At 47.7% G+C, this 18,051-nt stretch overlaps 2 long non-coding RNA genes across 2 annotated transcripts; both read right to left on the bottom strand.

Moving 5' to 3' along the window:
- Positions 1-839: 839 nt before the first annotated feature.
- LOC142077414 (uncharacterized) lies at positions 840-5,306 on the bottom strand. The gene is made up of 4 exons (XR_012671793.1): positions 4,616-5,306; positions 2,332-2,576; positions 1,405-1,520; positions 840-1,286 (listed from the first exon to the last, which is right to left on the bottom strand). It is a non-coding gene; the product is annotated as an uncharacterized LOC142077414 (long non-coding RNA).
- A 5,666-nt stretch (positions 5,307-10,972) lies between these two features.
- On the bottom strand, positions 10,973-16,211 carry LOC142077415 (uncharacterized). Its single transcript, XR_012671794.1, has 5 exons — positions 15,502-16,211; positions 14,925-15,028; positions 14,071-14,126; positions 13,946-13,986; positions 10,973-11,595 (listed from the first exon to the last, which is right to left on the bottom strand). It is a non-coding gene; the product is annotated as an uncharacterized LOC142077415 (long non-coding RNA).
- Between the last annotated feature and the right edge of the window lie 1,840 nt (positions 16,212-18,051).

The following is an 18,051-nucleotide window of genomic DNA, read 5'->3' as shown; positions in this document are numbered from 1 at the left end:
AGAAAATTCCCTCCTCCAACCCCACAGGAAACTCAAAAAAAACACCACACCAAGACACAAACAGAGAGAGACAACAAAATCAAAGACCAAAACAAAGCAAAACAACATCAATGACAAAAACCAGAGAGACAACATCAAAAGACACCAGACAGACACACAAAAAAAACCCCTACAGACAGAGAAAAAAAAAAACCACCAGAGACAAACACAGACATTAAAAAAACACAGGAGACGCAAAACAGATCAAAGAAAATTTTATTTAAACTTTATTGCAAAATCATTTTCTTTTAAGATACCTTAGAACCCTATTAAGGAGTGGTTTAACTACCATAATTAGCTCTTTCTGCAATTAAGGTAATTGAACACAGCCATATTACCATTCCATCTTTACTGCCTAGTTTGATATTTTCCTTATGATACTACTCAGATACAATTCATGCCTGCTAGTGTCTTACTAAGATCAGTGTTTCAATTGGACATCATTTATGCCGAAGTAGTATTCTACATTTCTTTAAAACTACTCAAAGTAATTAAAAAACTTTACACAATTACTAATAGTTTAAATATACTTAGGAGCCAGTAATGCACATGCTTTCTTTTAACCTGTCAATAGCTACATTTATCTATAGGTATTGACAACTCTCCCTCTAATGACTAATTCTCATTTAAATTATCACATACAAACATTATTGCCATAATAGTCCTCAAGCAAGAGCTGTCAATGCCTGTAACAATTCACCACCACCACCACCACCACCCTCCAATTGGCAATTTTGGTTAATATGTATTAACAACACCCACTTAGTTTTGTACTTTCATTTGTTATTTCAGTTTTTACTGTGATTCCAATAGGGATACATTACTGCCTGTATTTTGTTTTTATAATTTTCAATTTAAAATTGGTCCATTGCTAATTCCAGTAGATTTTCCCATATTATTTTTTACATTTCAATTCTACAATATACTTGTACTACAGAGACAAAAATTACTCTCAGGTTGATCAAATACTTGCCACAATTACATTTATTCACTTCTCACTCTTTGAAATTCACTCTTTGAAATGCATTTGACCTCTAAAAATTCATCATTACCTTTACAGTCGGCGCAAGTATTTAGTGCCTGTGATTCTATACCTAGTAGTCTTTTCCACATTTCTCCCTCCCATTACATTCTCAGTCTATTGCTTTACATCTCTGTTTGCCTCTTCGAGGCGACATCGGCTCCACAATTGGGATTCCTAGGCAGAAAGTGACCGAGCTCCGCTCATCTCAATGGGCCCCCTACTTCTGTGCTTACGCACAAAAATAAAAAAAAAAAAAATCATAAAGTGTCATTACATCAGAAACCACAAAGCCCCTCAAAAGAATTTACAATCCTAACAGTAAACAATAAAGTTTAGCCCACCTGCTTCACAAGCTGGTCCTCTTCAACACTGACAACCTGCTCCAAATTCCCCACACCCTTCAACTGCAAGATCATCAATCATCTTCCCATGACCATTCGCTACACAACATACCTCCCTGCAATGACAGGCAAATGCCACATTCCAGGACAGCGCTCCCCAGGAATGGTGTTCCCAGAGGCCTTGAAAAAACCACCCTCTCTGCAAAAACTTCAGCCCGAGCCCAACCTCCACCCAAACATTGGCAATCAACTCCCTTACAGAGTTGCTGGGACCGGGGCAGGGGGGGAACACAACACACACACCCAACATACACACCCCTAGACGGGGGGGCAGGAGGGGTGGTGTGGAAATCCCTTGTCTAGGTTTTAATATAATTTTTTTTGTAACTCTCTGAACACAAAAAAACCACTCAACTCCACACACAACCTGCAAAGAAACATAAAAAAACACCACATAATGAAACAAGGTTATATACATTCAAAACACACCGCTCATTCAGCTACCACACAAGCTACCCCTCACTCTTGCCGATCCATTCTGCGACCAGCCTGCCACAATGGGACATCACCCCGTGTCTGCGCCGCTCCCCAGGAACAGCATTCCCAGAGGCCTCAAAAATCACCCTGCCTGCAAAAACCCCGGCCCAAGCCTGACATCTGCCCAGACATTGGCGATGAACGTCACCTTGCAGAGCGGCCGGGACCGGGGGAAAAAAAACCCCAGCTGGGGGGGAAAAAAAAAGAAAAATCCCCCAGCCGGGGTTTTTTTTTATTATAATTTAAAAAAAAAATACTACTCTCAACATTAAATACAACCTGCGATAAAATACTTCACACATACAAGATTAGGCACATTGAAAAACTAACACTCATTCAACAACCACTTGCTTCACCCCTCACTCAAAACACCATTGTTTCACCACCCACCTGCCACGATGGCGTATTGCCCCCATTCTAGACCCATCCCCGGAACTGTCTCGCCACACACTTCAAAGCAACGTTGCCGTTCCGTACAACTCCAAAGTTTCAGCCTTCTTAACAGCAAGCCGAGGAAGACGCTTCGCTACATTCACCGGGCCTGCTCCTTCTTCACTTCAATTTGGACGCTCTGGCAAGATGCGCTCGAGAATTTTCTCCACGGATCCAAATCACCCTGGGGCACCTGCAAAAAACTACAAAAGGGACTGTACACCCTGCTTAGCAATACCTACTGGCTATACAAAAAAACATCCCAGACAACCTCCATCCAAACAGCCTGTGCTAATCAAAGCATGTAAAGCAAGTCACCTGGATGCTGACCGATAGCTTGACATGACTAAAAGCCTGTCTTGTTTTGCATATGCCTTCTAACTGCAGATGGAAAAAAAACCACACCAGATATTAAGCCCTACATAGACAAGTTAAGGCAAATTCAAGATACAGTCCACTCGACTACCTTGCAAACTGCCACTCCCAAGAGGCCAGAGTGCAGCCTCTAGCACCCACAAAACACAACGAAAGTAACTGTGGCCGCTCTCTAGAGCTACTTGCCCAGAGATGGACTGTACAGTCTTTGCCTAAAGAATCTGGCCAGATCAACATATCACCATAAAGCTATAATATATTTATTATTGCTACGCTCCCAGGCAGCGCAGCTCCAACCCTGACACAGACAGAGACTGCACGCAGACGCCACAATGTGACCGTGAGACACGTGAAGACCGCAAGCGAGAATGACTGCCGTAGGGAAGATGCCTCCAGCACAGAAGCCCTAAGGTGCCACAATGGCACAAATGCTCTATAGCGCCCCAGGAAAGAGAGGCAACTGCCACAGCCCATGAGAGAAAACTACCATCAAACCCAGAACGATGGATGCATGAGAAGCTGGGCTTTAAGACCGTTAAGGACACGGGGGTGAAACCTCTAAAGACAACTGTGGAAACAGAACTCCTGAGAGCAGAGCTGCTGGCACCACCTGGCTCACCGCCGCAAGAGATGACCCCTCAGAAACATCTATGATGCAACGACCAGGCATGTCCATGCTTGAAGCTACAATGGCAAGATAAGAAGGGCTCAACAGGCACTATGCTGATGAGACAATGCATTTGAGACCCTCGGGAGGGCTACCGAGGCGCCTGCTGATCTTAAAGAGCTATGGAGACATCAAGGCCTGAGAAAACTATGGTAGAAGACACAGAAGAGAGTCCTCAGAAACTACACAACACCACAGACGCAGGCTGGAACTGCCAAGCCCGGCACACACCAGCATCGTGCTGAAGAATAACCCGCTCCCTTTACACCTTCCCAAAAGGGACTGTTGCTGGACAGTTCTCTCCCCTACGCTAACTTCATAACTCCTTCCTGCAATTCCCAACCTTGTTCCCTCCCCAGCCCTGGTCCCTCAACTTAGTTTTCAGAGGGCCAGGGATCTCAGTCCATCTTAAAAAAAAAAAAAGAAAACAAACCCAAAACACTAACTAGGATGTTGCTGCACTCACCTGGTTCCTCTTTATATGCAAAAAAGAAAAACCACACCCACACCAAAAAAAACCCACCAAACCACAAGAGTACTAGTATTCAGCATCACACTAGCCTCCTCCTCAAAAGCACCATAGTGCTCTGCTTACCTGCTCCACACTAATTCCAAAGTCAGATGCTGCAACTGTCACTCGTCGCACCCAAGATGTCAAGAGACACAAAGTTACCGTTGCGCTTGGGCGAAATCACCAGCCCCACGCTCCTCCTCGCCAGCACAGCTCCCGCAAAACCAAAAGGTAAATGGTTAACCGAGATGCCATGTCATACTTGCTTATTAAATGGTGACCCGGCCGACAACCTCCTCACCTTCTCCGACTGCTTCTCAGTGGGCAGCTATGCCCCTCTGAGGCTACCTGCGGCATGTGGAAAAACCCAAGCTAAAAGCACAGCCTGCCTGCAGCAATTCTCATCTTCCCCACCTTTACCTTGGCCTTTACCTGCACACCCAGCCCCCATCATTTGGGGCTGCCATGTTGAAGCTTGTGTACCACCTGTAAAGCCCAAACAGCAGGTAAAGCTTATAACTTCACCGACAATACACACCTGAAAAGTAACTGCTACTTCAGCCCACGAGTCATTGCTCAACTTGCCTGAGTCAACTCCCATGCCCATATCCCACTTGCCTCATTGCTTTGCATCTTCGGGAAAAAAAAAAACCACAACATTATGCAGTCATACAACCAACAAGACTCACCTTCCCTCCAACGCCACAAGCTGACGCGCTTTAATCACAGAATACCAAGTTGCAAGGGACCTCAAGGATCATCCGGTCCAGCCTTTCTTGGCAAAAGCACGGTCTAGACGAGATAGCCCAGCACCCCGTCTGGCCAAATCTTACAAGTGTCCGATGTTGGGGCATCTGCCGCTTCCCTGGGGAGATTATCCCAATGGCTGATTGTTCTCATTGTGAAAAGTTTTCCTCTTGTGTCCAATCGGAATCTCCTCAAGAGTAACTTGTACCCATTACCACTCATCTTTTCCATGTGACTCCTTGTAAAAGGGGAGTCTCCATCATCTCTGTAACCACGATTTACCTACCGGAACATGGTGATGAGGTCTCCCCTAAGCCTTCTTTTCTCAAGACTACACACAAGTCTCTCAGCCTTTCCTCATGTATCAGGGTTCACAGTCTTTTGATCATATTTGTGGCCCTTCTCTGGACCCTCTCCAGCCTGTTCACATCTTTTTTTGTATAATGGGGACCAACACCACACACAGTATTCCAGGTGTGACCTGGTGAGCGCCGAGTAGAGGGGGATGATGACTTCTATATCTCTGCTGGTGATGCCCTTGTTGATGCAATCCAGCATCATCTTGGCCTTCTTTGCTGCAGCAGCACACCGTTTGCTCAGATTTAGCTTGTTCTCCACCGGGACCCCCGGGTCCCTTTCCACAGCTGCTCCCCAGCTGGATAGTTCCCAGCCTGTACCGCACTCCTGGATATGCTTTCCTAGGTGCAGGACCTAACTTTTGACTTTGTTGAACTTCATAAGGTTCTCATTAGACCATTCTTCCAGCCTATCCAAGTCTTCCTGCAGAGTGGCTCTCCGCTCCAAAGCGTTCGCTTGCCCACTCAGTTTGGTATCATCATCAAGCTTCATCAGGGTACGCTCGATCCCATCATCCACATCACTTATGAAGATATTTAACAGTGTTGGGCCCAATATCGATCCCTGGGAGATCCCGCTTGTGACAGGTTGCCAGTTTGAAAAGGAGCTATTTACTACCACCCTCTGGGGGTTGCCTGTCAGCAAGTTCCCCACCCACCAAACAGACCGCTTGTCTAGACTGTAACACATCACTTTCTCTAGGAGGCTGTGGGAAACCATATCAAAAGCCTTGGAGAAATCCAGGACCATGTCCACCGCTCGCCCCACATCAACCAAGCAGGTCACTTTGTCATAGAAGGCAATCAGGTTTGTCAAGCATGATCTGCCCTTGGTGAATCCATGCTGACTTTTCCCAATCATGTGCTTCATTGGACTTGTGGTACCACACAGGAGGATTCAATCCACAGCTTTCCCAGGGACTGAAGTATGACTGATGGGCCTACAATTTCCTGGATCCTCCTTTATGCCCTTCATGTAGATGGCGTGACATTAGCCTTCTTCCAGTCTTCTGGGACATCACCCAATCTCCGCAACTTCTCAAAGATTATGGAAAGCAGCCTTACCACAACCTTCTTACGGTGCTACACTCGCCTCCTCTGTCACTCTTTGGTGTATGGCTTCTTCCTAGGTATCTGCAAAAACAATAATATCAAACAAGTCACCCGGTTGCAGAGCAATAGCTTAACAATTCCAAAAGTCTTGTTTCCATTTAAGAATCAATCTGCTTCACTACCCCTGAACAGCCCCTCCCACACGGCTCGGCTCATCCCCATAAAACACCATTGCAAGAGCTGTCCACACAGCCTGCCAACAGCTACTGAGTCCGAGATGACTGTACAACCGTTGCCTCAACGGTCTAGGCATATCAACATATTAACCATAGACTCTTGTCGCCATTCCACCTCCCCCTGACTCTACACTCCCAGGCAGGGCTGCTCCAAGCCACACACACATGCACAGACCAACACTATACAGAACACTACAAACAACGCGCCTCAAAGAGGAGGGAAAACTCTCGGCAAGAAGAATGACACCTAAACGGAAGACGCCGTCGGGCAAGAAGACCTGCAGGGCTGTGACATGACGAGGCTCTATGGCAACACCAGAGAAAGAGTAGAACGTCATGACCCATGACAAGAAGCTGCTTTCAAAACTGAGAAGATGTATGCGCAAGAAGCCTGGCCTCTAGACCTAAGAGCGTAAGGATGCAGGGAAACAATCCCAGTCTGCAAAAATAGATGTCTAGAGAGCAGAGCTGCTCACGCAGCCGGGAAGGTTGCCGCAAAAGAGGACCGTCCAGAAACTTCGAGACACGAGACCGATCCACGCTTTCAGCTTGTAATGCAAGAAAAAAAAGCGCCCTATTGGCCCTATGCCAACAAGTACAGGCGTTCAAGATCCTAGGGATGGTGCCTGAGGCATGTGCTGTGCTCCTCGAGCACAAAGAGGACATCGAGACTCGAGGAAGGCCTAAGACACAGAAGACAGACCACACAAACTGCACAACAACAGACACAGGCTGGAACTGCCCTGCCCGGCTCACGGCTAACATCATGCTGATAAGTAACCTGCTCCCTTTATCTGCCCAAGGGGGACTGTCCCTGGACAGCCCTTTGCCCTAACTAACTTTAAATGCACCTTTCTGCCGTTGCCAATCTTGTCTCCCTGCCCCCTCCCCAGCCATCGTCCCTCAACTCAGCTTTCAGAGGGCCGGGAGGTCTGAATCCATCCTTGACAAAAAACACATTGGCTAGCTGATATTTTCCTGCAGTCACCAGGTTCCTCTTCAGGATCTGGAAAAAAAAACACCAACCAACACACACACCAGCAGTAAGCATCATGACAGTAGACGCCACTCTCTTCCACAACACCCTCATCCTCACAAGAGCCCTGGCATTGCACTTGCCTGTTCCACGCCGATTCCAGAGTGGGACGCTGCAGCCGCCATTACTTGTGACACCTAAGATACCAAGACACACAAAGTTAACATTGCGTTTGTGAGAAATCACCAGTCCCATGCTCCTCCTCTCTACCCCCCAGCTCACCTCAAATGCTCATCCAATTCCAAAGGCAGCCCACACGGCACCTGCAAAACCACAGAGAAACACTTTGCTGAGTTGCCATCTAATACTTTAGACGCCAACCTGGCTCACAACTGCCTCACCTTCTCGGACCCCTTTGTCAGCATGTGGCGGCGGCGTCCCTCCAAGCCTGCGTGCGGCACCTGCAGAAACCCAAGCGAAAAGGCACATGCTGAGATACTGCCTGAAACTGCAGCCTGCCCACAGTGTTTCCTATCACCCTCTCATTGACCTTGGCCACTCAGCTGTCCAGCCTCTATCATTTTGGGTTGCAACATTGAGGTTTGTGCACCACCTGTAAGACCCAAAGAACATGGGTTGCTTATAACTTCACCAGCAATCAACACCTGAAGCATAACCGCTCCTTCAGCTCACCAATCACCGCCCACCTTGGCCGAGTCAGCTCCAGTGCCCATATCCCATGGTCCTCCTCCCTTTGCACCTTCAAATAAAAAAAAAATACAGTAGTGTAGTCATATAGCCACCAGTCACATCTTCCCTCTAATACCACCCATCAATCCTCCTTCTTTTAGTGCTCTGCTCATCCCTCTACATCTGCAAAAACAATATTGAATGAGTCACTCGGATGCCGAGCGATAGCTTAACAATTGCAGAAGACTTGTTTCCATGCAGGAATACTATCTAGAATCCAACTATACTTCCTGCCATTAAACAAATTTTATAACTCAAACATTAAGTCATACACATGCAAGCCTTAATGCCTTTGAGATTCAATTTCCTTCACTAACCCTGCACAGCACCTCACACATGGCTCAGCTCATCCCCATAAAACGTTATCAAAAGAGCTGTCCACGCAGCCTGCCAACAGCTACTGAGTCTGAGATGACTGTACAGCCTTTGCCTCAACAGTCTAGGCATATCAACATATTAACCATAGACTCTTATGGCTATTCCACCTACCCCCGACTCTACACCCCCAGGCAGAGCAGCTCCAAGCCACACACACACACGCACAGACCAACACTACATGGAACCCTACAAAAAATGCACCTCAGAGGAGAGAAAACTCTTGGCAAGAAGAATGACACCCAGATAGAAGATACTGTCGGGCAAGACAACCTGTGGGACCATAACGGTGACGTGAGGAGGCTCTGTGGCAACCCCAGAAAAAGGAGTAGAACCTCACGGCCCGTGACAAGAAGATACTCTCAAAACTGAGAGGATGGATGTGCAAGAAGCCTGGCCTCAAGGCCTAAGAACCTAAGGATGCAGGGAAGAAATCCCAGTCCGTGAAAATGGACAGCTGGAGAGCAGAGCTGCTCACGCAGCCAGGAAGGATGCTGCAAAAGATGACCATCCGGAAAGTTTGAGACACGAGACTGATCCACACTTTCAGCTTGTAATGCAAGAAAAGAAGTGCCTATCAGGTGCTATGCTGATGAGTGAAGGCATTCAAGGCCTTAGGGATGGCACCCATGCCCCTCAAGCGCAAAGAGCAAGGAGGACATCGAGACCTGAGGAAGGCCTAAGACACAGAAGACAGACCACACAAGCTACACAACAGACAGGCTGGAACTGCCCTGCCCAGCATCATAGTGAAGAGTGGCCAGCTCCCTTTATCTGCCCAAAGCAGCCTGTTCCTGGACAGCCCCCTGCCCTACACTACCTTTAAAACCCCTTCATGCAATTGCCAACCTTGTCCACTAAGCCTTATCCACTAGCTCCCCCTGATTCCTCTCCAGCACCAGTGCCTCAAAACTTAGCTTTCAGATGGCCAGGAGACGGAATCCATCCTCAACATGAAAAACCAGTCAGCCCACTGGATTAATCCTGCAGTCGCCAGGTTCCTCTTCATCACCTGCAAAAACCAAACACCAATGCATGCACAACAATGCCATCAGTCAGCATCACATCAGTCAACATGGACCTTTCCCCCAACATCCCTCACCTCAGACATGCTGTGGCATTCCGCTCACCTGCTCCACACTGATTCTAGTATCAGAGGCTGCAGCTGTCATCGCTTGTGGCGCATATGGTACCAAGAGACACGAAAGCACCTGTGCTGTGCTCCTCTTTTCTGCTACTCAGCTCACCTCAAACGCTCATCCAGTTCCAAAGGCAGCCCGCTCAGCATCTGCAAGATCAGGGAGAAGCATCACGGAGAAGATTCACAGAGTTGCTATGTAATACTTTGCTACGAGATGCCAACCCGGCTCACAATTGCCTCACCTTCTCAGGCCCCTTGTCAGCACACAGCAGCAGCACCCCTCCAAGTCTGCATGCAGCACCTGCAGAAACCCAAGCAAAAAGGCACATGCTGAGATACTGCCCGAAACTGCAGCCTGCCCACACCAATTCGTGTCTCACACTCCTTTACCTTGACAGCCCTCCCACCTGGCCTCTGTCAGCTTTGGTTGCCACGTTGATGTTTGTGCACCACCTGTAGACCCAAACAACATGCATTGCTTATAACTTCACCAGCAATACAACACCTGAAAAATAACCGCTAATTCAGCCCACCAATCACCACTCACCCGCTCACCTTACCCAAGTCAGCTCCGGTGCCTATATCCCACATTGCTCTTCACTTTGTCCCTTCAAATTAAAAAAAAACACCACTGTAATGTAATCATATAGCCACCAGTCACATCTTCCCTCTAATACCACACACCAACCCATCTAGTTACAGCACTCTGCTCCGCTCTCCTCTGTCGCCCTGTGGTGCGCAGCTCGTCCCTCTGCATCTGCTAAAAACATAATGATCAAACGAGTCACAGGGTTGCAGAGCAATAGCTTAACAATTCCAGAGGACCTGTTTCCTGTTAAGAACACCATCTAGAATCCAAACAAACATACATCCTGCCGTTAAAAAAAAAACCAAACCCAACCGACAACGTTGAAGCCCCACACATACAACACCTTTGAGATTCAATCTGTTTCACTACCCCTGAACAGCCCCTCCGACACAACCCTGCTCATCCCCATTCAAAAGCTATTGAAAAAGCTGACCAAGCAGCCTGCCGATGGCTACTTGATCTGAGATGACTGCACAACCTTGGCCTCAACAGTCTAGGCATATCTACATATTAACCATAGACTCTTGTCGCCATTCCACCTACCCCTGACTCTACACCCACGGGCAGGGCGGCTCCAAGCCAAATGCACACACGCACAGACCGACAGTACACGGAATGCTACAGACAACATGCCTCAAAGGCCAGAGAAAACTCTTGGCAAGAATGACAACACCCGGACAGAAGACGCCATCAGGCGAGACGACCCGCAGGACCATGACGGTGATGTGAGGAGGCTCTATGGCAACCCCAGAGAAAGAGTATAACGTCGTGGCCCGTGACAAAAAGTTGCTCTCAAAACTGATAAGATGTATGTGCAAGAAGCCTGGCCTCAAGACCTAAGAGCGTAAGGATGCGGGGAAGAAATCCCAGTTCGCAAAAAAAGTGGATGGCTAGAGAGCAGAGCCGCTCAAGCAGCTGGGTAGGATGCCACAGAAGAGGACCATCGGGAAACTTCCCAGATGGGAGACGAATCCGCGCTTTAAGCTAGTAATGCAAGAAAACAGGCACCTGATTGTCACTATGCTGATGAGTACAGGCATTCGAGACGCTCGGGATGGTGCCCAGGCACATGCCGTGCTCCTCGAGTGCAAAGAGTAACATGGACACCAAGACCCGAAGAAGGCCTAAGGCGCAGAAGACAGACCACACAAACTACACAACAACAGACACAGGCTGGAACTGCCCTGCCTGGCCCACGCTAGTGTCATGCTGAAGAGTAGCCGTCTCCCTTTAACTGCCTGAAGCAGACTGTTCCTGGACAGCTCTCTGCCCTACACTGTCCTTAAAACCCCTTCATGCAATTCCCAACCCAGTCCCCTCCCTCACCCAGCGCCGGTGGCCCAACTTAGCTTTCAGACGGCCAGGAGTATCGATCCGTCCTCAACACGGAAAACCACAATCATCCCACTGGATTAATCCTGCAGTCACCAGGTTCCTCTTCAGTATCTGAAAAAAAAAACCAAACAAACAAAAATCAATGCATGCACAACAGTGCCGTCAGTCAGCATCACGTCGGCCAACATCAACCTTCCCACAACACCCGCCACCTCAGATACATGTGGCATTCCACTCACCTGCTCTGTGCTGATTCCAGAGTCAGACGATGCGGCTGTCGTCGCTTATGATGCCTAGGGTACCAAAAGACACAAAATTACCGTTGCACTTGCCAGAAATCACCAGCCCCATGCTCCTCCTCTCTATTACCCAGCTCACCTCAAACGCTCAGCCAGTTCCAAAGGCAGCCCCCACAGAACCTGCAAAACCAGAGAGAAACACTTCGCTGACTTGCCATATAATACTTTGCTATTAGACACCAGCCCGGCCCACAACCACCTCGCCTTCTCGGACTGCTCGTCAGCACACGGTGTCGCCCCTCCGAGCCCGTGTGCGGCGCCTGCAAAAACACAAGCTAGAAGGCACGCGCCGAGATACTGCTGGAAACCACAGCCCATGCCGATCTCTGTGTCTTCCGCTCCTTTACCTGGACAGCTCACCCATCCAGCCTCTGTCAGCTTGGGTTGCCACCCTGAGGTTTGTGCACCGCATGCAAGATGCAAACAACACAGATTGCTTATAATTACATCAGGAATAGAACACCTGAAGAATAACTGCTACTTCAGCTCACCAACCGCTGCTCACCTTGCCCAAGTAAGCTCCGGTGCCTATATCCCATGTTGCTCCTCACTTCGCACCTTCCAATTAAAAAAAAAACTTTACTATAATGTGGTCATATAGCCACCAGTCACATCTTCCTCCTAAAACCACACGCCAACCCACCTCGTTACAGCGCTCCGCTCTTCCATCACCCTTGGGTGTGCAGCTTGTCCCTCTGCATCTGCAAAACCAATATCATCAAACAAGTAACCCAGATGCACAGTGATAGCTTAACAATTCCAGAGGACTTGTTTCCTGTTAGGAATACCATCTAGAATCAAACTACAGCCTGCCATTAAATGAAAGATATAAATCAAACATTAAGCCCTATGCATACAAGCCTTAACACCTTGGAGGTTCCATCTGCTCAACTACCACTATAGCTCACTCTCCCACACAGCTCCAGTCATCCCCTCTGCACCTGCAAAACACTACAGAAATTGCTTTCCTCACCTGCTGCTGACAGCTACTCAGTCAAGATGACTGCACAACCTTTGCCTCGATAGTCTAGGCATATCAACATATTAACTGTAGACTCTTATCGCTGTTCTAACTACCCCTGACTCTACACCCACGGGCAGGGCGGCTCCAAGCCAAACGCACACACACACAGACCGACACTACACGGAACGTTACAAACAACACACCTCAAAGGTAAGAGAAAACTCTCGGCGAGAAGAATGACACCCAGACAGAAGATGTTGTCAGGCAAGACTACCCATGTCACAGTGACGTGAGGAGGCTCTACGGCAACCCCAGAGAAAGAGTAGAACGTCGTGACCCATGACAAGAAGTTACTCTCAAAACTGAGAAGACGTACACACAATAAGCCTGGCTTCGAGACCTAAGAAAGGTAAGGATGGAGGGAAATGATCCCAGTCAGCAAAAATGGACAACTGTACAGTAGAGGTGCTCACACAGCCAGGAAGAACGCTGCAAAAGATGACCATCTGGAAAAATCCAGGATGCGAGAGCGATCCACGCTTTAAGCTAGGAACGCAAGAAAACAAGCACCCGATCGGCGCTACGGCGGTAAGTACAGGCATTCGAGGCCCTAGGAATAGCGCTCGAGACCTGAGGACGATCTAAGACACAGAAGACAGACCACACAAACTACACAACAGGCTAGAACTGCCCTGCCCGGCACATGCTGGTGTCATGCTGAAGAGTAACCCGCTCCCTTTACCTGCCCAAAGGAGACTGTTCCTGGACAGCCCTTTGCCCTACAGGAAATTTAAATCCCCATTCCTGCAATTGCCAACCTTGGCCCCTGCCCCCTCCCCAGTGCCAGTCCCTCAACTTAGCTTTCAGAGAACTGGGAGGTCTGAATCTATCCTTGACAAAAAACAACTCATCTGGCTGATACTTTCCTGCAGTTACCAGGTTCCTCTTCATCATCTGCAGAAAAGAAATACCCGCAACACCAGCAGTAAGCATCATGACAGTAGACGCCAACCTCTTCCACAACAACCTCATCCTCAGAAGCGCCGTGTTGTTCCGCTCACCTGCTCCACGTCGATGGCAGAGTCCGAGGCTGCGGCCGCTGTTATTTGTGGCACCTAAGATACCAAGAGACAAAATTACCATTGCACTTGTGCGAAATCACCGGTCCTGTGCTCCTCCTTTCTACTACCCAGCTCACCTCAAACGCTCATCCAGTTCCAAAGGTGGCCTGCACGGCACCTACAAAACCAAAGACAAAAGCTTCATGGAGCTGCCGCAGGATACTTTCCTCTCGGACACCGACTGGGCTGACGCTCGCCTCACCTTCTCAGACCACTTGTCGAGGTGCCGCTTTGCTCCTCGGACGCTATGTGCGTCACCTGCAAAAATCAAAGCAACAAAGCAAATAACGCATGCCTCACTTTAATATCCTGCTTATCCTAGACCCGTTACTTAACTGCAAGAATAACTCAAACCACCCACCGACATACAAAAATTACAGTTACTGCCAGATGACTCAAATATAAATAAAGACCGATTGGCCAAATGCCTAAAGAAGTACGGATAGCAAATGACCGTGGCTGGTGTAAGACAGACTCTTCCTTTATGGATAAATAACTCTGTGAGCTACAGCATGGAGAACCCCTCAGTAGACAGCATGCTCAAATGAGAACACTGACATATACGGGACAGTAGATTGGGCTGCCAGAAGCTACTTGCAGACAGAATGCTACTACTAGATAACATTCCACTATAAAGTCTTAAACCAAAACTGCATAGTAGTTACAGGAGAGCTGAGTGCAGACAGATGCCAAATATGACTTGATGGTCACAAAATCTAATGAAGACAGGCACCAAAAGTCTAATAGAGACCGCTCAGAGCCAAATGCTTGATGAGAGATGCTTCTTGCAAAAATATGAGCTCGATGAGGAAAAGCCAAAGGTGATGCGGACCGAGCTATTAAAATCTCAATACAGAAGTACGCATTACTTCAGGTGGCGGGATGGTTCTGCCAGGTTGGTCTGACCCAAGCACTGGGTTCTAACACCTGTCCAGTGGTATACACGATATCTCACAGCCTCCCATCTAATAGACAGCTCCCCAGTCCAGGACCCTGTTATACATGTCCCAGCCCCCCTCAGCCCCATGATGAAAATCAAACAGTGAAAATAAGGACTCTGCTTCATCACCTTGGCCTCCGAAAAAAGCTTGCTTCCTCTGCTGATGGTCGACACCAATATCCTCGAGCTGTTCCTTGAATGTGGGCTGACCCTTGGGTGCCTGTACTGCCAAAGGAAGAGAAAATAATTATGCTCTTTGAACATGCTCCATCATCCTCTTGTTCTTCAAGAAATCAAAAGAAAACTATCCCGATCGCTACGTTATAGAAGTTTGTGCAGGAGATGGCTGAGGCCATCCCCATAAATGGAAAACTCTGCTATGGCCCTGCTTTGCCTGTCAGCGACAGTGTCCACCATCGGGGTGCCACAAATCCCTTCATGAGTCGCTAAGAAAATCATACAATTAGTTAAAAACATCTGGCAAATAAGATATGACCTAAAACCCTGCGTACCCCACCTTACCCCAAAACCAGTCAGACAGCTGGCTTCCTCCCACACAAAACTCAAATCTTCAACAAATAGACAGAACAGAACAACATTACATCAAACAGAACAAAATCCTTACCCTCTGACACGCTCCGAAAGGGATTAGTGCACCCACATAATATATACTCACACTACCCACCCACGTACCGGCTTCCTCAGGGTCAGCCCTGTAAAGACGGGAGGAAGCCCGACTCTACCTCCCCGGGTGCCCCAGCATGCCACACCCCTCTCTGCCACTCCCATTGAGCGAAAACACTGGTGATGATATCTGGCAAAAAAAGAAGAGCAAAGACAGTCACAGGGACCTGCATGTCAAAAAATGACCTGACTTAACCTGCAGGAATAAACAAAAGAAGTCCTACAAAAAAAATTCTAACTAAAAAAACAGAAAATATTAAAAACCCATGAAGCTCAAAAAGACAGGACATTGTACCACATAGCAACCAAGACTGCTAGACAGATGAAGCCGTGAGGACAAGATGTCTGCCACAAAAACAGCTTGAGCCCAATTACCTATAAAGCCCTTTAGGGAATTACAGCAGCAGTCGGCCAATGGAAAAACCACGACGGTGTGATGTGGTGACTCAGAGATCTAAAATGGACACCCTTTCGCTACAGAAACTGATACTAAAACAAGAACAAGAGAACTGACGACTGACACTAGAGCAAACTTCATTGGATGCTTGAGGAAAAAGGCACAACTGGGAAAACAAAAAAAGCTTGTGTGTCCAGGACTGCAGTAAAGGAAACACCCTTGTCTGGAGATTGTTATGAGCACAAACAGCACACATCTCCAAGAAATTCTAGGGAAGACAGCAACGCAAGCCTGTGCTGAAAATAAATGCCTAGCCAATACCACAAAGTAACAATGACTGTGACATCCAGAAGGATGCAAAAAATAAGTAAGTAAAAGGTACAGAAGTAAAGACCTCAGAGTTCTGGAGGATATATTTTGATGTACCTTAACATACCTAATGCTTTCCGAGATGAGACTTCTCTGACGTTCAGCCCTCTGTGTTGTAATGCGGAGGCTCGGATGGTTTACTCTGCATCTCCCGTGACTTTGTTGTATCTCCCATCAGCTGCAGACAGACTAAAACAGAACAGACCTCATCAACACCCAAATCCAACTGCAAAACCCACCTCAGTAAGGCTCGTGAACACACCTCCCTTTCCCAACCATCCCCTGGTCCCAGAATTTTAGAAACCCCTTCTCTTCTCCTCAACTGTCAGGGAAGGAACTCCACTCCTTCCTGACAGCTCCTGCTCTGTATTTGCACCCCTGAACCCCCTGTGTCAGCCGCTCCTCGGGAGCTGCTCTTCCCAGCTATGCCCAGTCTTCTGCAAGCACCTCCTGTCTTCCATCTTCCCACAGACTCTGACCTCTGCTACAGCCCCACAAAATAAGTGAAGTCCTGACGCTTATAATCTACGAGGGGCTGGCCGCAAGCTGCATTGGTTCTAGAGACAACATGATACTCTGTGGGCGATTGGGAAAGGCCATAAGCCGTTCCATACGCTGAAAGACACTATGTCTTATGTCCCTGCTACTTTCTTGAACAATGCTAGAACTCCATATGCAGATGCATACAAGATGCTCACCTCAACCCCTGCTAAATACTCTCACCATTGCTCCTATCCAGAGACGATGTCAACAGCTTCTGCAACATACAGCAAAGCTGGTGAAAAACAAGGTTCCATCTTCAATAAAGTCAGGAATTCTAAAACAATACAATGCACCTGGAATAAAATAAAAACCAAAACCATATTATTAAACCATCTTTCCACCTCTGAACACCAAATACAAACCTACTGACCTGGAAAAAAAACCCCAACACATACAAGTGTACTTTCTTCTACACATGTAGCTGAACCTTGACTTGTCCTGAAGCCCTTAGCTTAAACAGACACCTCTGCTTCTCTAAATATCAAAAGATGACTACCCAAATAGCTTAGCGCAAAAGCTACCTCAAAAGTGGCAATCAGCTGAAGGAACAGCAGACCACCACCTCCAGAGAAGCCCAGCAGCAGAATGAGCTGCCTGAGGAGAGGCTGTACCTCATATACCCCAGGCCCCGCCCACCACCCTTCCCACAATCACCTGGCAAGGGGGAGGAGCGAACCACCAGAAGGGATAAAGGCAGCCAGAGGAGCAGCAGGGAGTTTTCTCACCTGCCTGAAGTTTACAGCATACAAAGCACCAAACAGAGGAAGCCCCCCTTACAGCAAACGACCATACCTGCTCTTTTACTACAACTGCATCTATTGCATCAGCAATGTGACCAGGTAGGGACTTAAACTTAATTTTTCTGGGGCGCAGATAGAAAAAGATAGATGTCATACTAAGCTATGCAGGAAAGTAGATCATTCAATGCAATAAAAATATCATTATTAAGAATTATGTGCTTTGGTTTCCTCTGAAAAACCCAGAATGCTATGGGGTTAGACTTAATTTCTAGCAACACCATGCATGCTACCTAACTTTCAACATACCTGTATTCTGGATAGGACTGAACGACAAAGCAGAATTAGATCCTGTAAGAACCCCTTCTCAAAAATATCTCTAGATGCAAAGCAAATTATTTGATGTAAATCACCAAGAATTCAGAGACCCCCCAGGGGCACCTAGAGACGCCCTGGAGCAAACCAAGAACCCCCAGAAGCACCCCAAGACCCTCAGGAGCATCCTGTGGGCAC

This window comes from Calonectris borealis, unplaced genomic scaffold, assembly GCF_964195595.1.
Source record: "Calonectris borealis unplaced genomic scaffold, bCalBor7.hap1.2 HAP1_SCAFFOLD_245, whole genome shotgun sequence".
NCBI lineage: Eukaryota > Metazoa > Chordata > Aves > Procellariiformes > Procellariidae > Calonectris > Calonectris borealis.
Note: the sequence above shows the minus strand (reverse complement) of the source record. Positions and strands in the feature narration are given on the sequence as shown.